We start from the raw sequence: 2,366 nt of genomic DNA on the forward strand, positions 1-2,366 counted from the left end.
TAGATATTTATTGCTATAATCACATTATTTGGCAATTGCATTAACTTTGAAATATCCCTTTGTTAGGATTTGCTGTATCATACACAACTTCACCATAATTTATGTCCTTTAACACTATTTGTATATAGCTGTGTCTTAGACTAATGCCACTGGTTGCTTCTGTTCTCCCTAGTCTAAGCTTTTAAAGAGTCAACATATCAAAGTCTCAGCCTATGTATTAAAAAGATTCAGTCTGTGCTTTAAAAAGTTTAAGACATTCAATCGATTTTTCCCCTCTGATATTAATTAAATAGTGACTTATATGACTACAAATTAATAGGAGTGTACATAAACACCACTCCAACCTCCTAAAGACTGTGTCCCATTCCATCCACCACCACCCCATGAAGCTGAATATTCACCCTCACCCTCCAACGAGGGTTATTTCTTTGGTGCGCTATTCCAAATTCAGTCAACTCCTACTTTGAATTTCCCTTTCTGTTCTTCTTTCTCAACTTCTGTTTATGAGTGGGGTCATCCTATATTCCTCTTTGTCTTTCTGATTTAGCTCACTTAACATAATTTCTTCTAGCTCCATCCAAGATGGGTCAGAGAAGGTGGGTTCATTGTTTTTAATAGCTGCGTAGTATTCCATTGTGTATATATACCACAACTTTCTCAGCCACTCATCTGCTGTTGGGAACCTGGGTTGCTTCCAGGTTCTAGCTATTATGAATTGTGCTGCTATGAACATAGGTGTACAAATATCTTTTGGCTGGGTATTATGGAGTCCTTGGGGTTTATCTTTAGGAGAAGAACTACTGGGTCATATGGAAGATCCATGTCTAGCCTTGTGAGATTTCTCCAGACTGCTCTCCACAGAAGCTGGACTAATTAATATTCCTACCAGCAGTGCATAAGTGTTCCTCTGTCCCCACAGATTCTCCAGCACTTGTTGCTGCTGTCATTTTAAATGTATGCCATTCTCACTGGGGTGAGGTCTTATCTCAATGTTGTCTTTAATTGCATTTCTCTGACAATCAGTGACCTGGAACAACTTTTCATGTGTTTGTTAGCCTTTTGGATCTCTTCTGTAGTGAATGTTCTGTTCATATCCTCTGCCCATTTTTGGATGGGGTCATTTGCTTTTTTTGTTGCTAAGTTTTCTGAGCTCTTTGTATATTTTGGTGATTAGTCTCTTATCTGATGTATGGCATGTGAAGATCTTCTCCCATTCTGTGAGGGTCTCTTTGTTTGTGTGATAGTTTCTTTGGCTGTGCAGAAGCTTTTCAATTTGATGTAGTCCCACTGGTTTTGCTTCTGCTTTAGTCTTCCTTGCAATTGGGTTTGTTTCATCAAAGATGTTCTTGAGCTTCATGTGGAAAAGTGTTCCAGCAATATTTTCCTATAAGTATTTGATAGTTTCTGGTGTAACATCCAGGTCTTGATCCATTTAGAGTTGACTTTTATTTCTGGAGAGATAAGGTAGTTCAGTTTCATTGTTCTGCATGTTTCAACCCAGTTGTTCAAGCACCATTTATTGAGGAGAGCCTTCTTTCTCCATTTAATACATTGGGCCCCCTTATCAAAGATTAGATGTCCATACGTGTGTGGGGTGGTTCCATAATATTTTTATCCAATAACTTGTTGAAGAAATTTTGGTTGCTTCCATATTTTGGCCATTTTGAATAATGCAGCTATGGACATGGAGGTACATCCAAGTAGAATTGTTGGATAATAAGGTATATCCATTTGTATAATGTCTCTTTCTCTCTCCATTTTTTTTTTTTTTGCCTCCGAGGTTGTTTCTGGGGCTTGGTGCTGGCACTATGAATTCACAGCCCGTGGCTGGCCATCCCCCTTCTCCCCCAAGCCCATTTTATTCAATAAGATAGAATTTGAGAGGGGAAAGGGAGATTTGGTGGGAGAGAGAAAGATAGATACTTGCATCCCTGCTTCACTGCTTATGAAGCATCCCCACTGCAGATAGAGATAAGGGGCTTGAACCTGAGTTTGTGTGGGTATTTCATATAGTAGTACTATGTGAGCTTAACCAGGTGAACTAGGGCTCTACCCAATTTCCATTTGTATTTGATTAGGGATTATCCATGCTGCTCTCTAGAGTGGATACACCAGTTTGCATTCCTACCAGCACTATAGCAGAGTTCGTCTCTCTTCGCATCCTTTCCATTCTTTTCTCCTTTCATATCCTCTCCTTTTTTATTGGTGAAAGCTATTCTCACAGGTATGAGTTGGTATCTCAGTGTGTTTTTAATTTTCATTGTATGAGTTCTTTATAGATGATTGAAATCAACTGCTTGCCTGAAATATGGGGTGTAAATGTTTGCCCAGTTGCTAGATTTCCTGCTTATCCTTATGGAATTTTC

Source organism: Erinaceus europaeus, chromosome 7 (genome assembly GCF_950295315.1).
Source record: "Erinaceus europaeus chromosome 7, mEriEur2.1, whole genome shotgun sequence".
Classification (NCBI taxonomy): Eukaryota; Metazoa; Chordata; class Mammalia; order Eulipotyphla; family Erinaceidae; genus Erinaceus; species Erinaceus europaeus.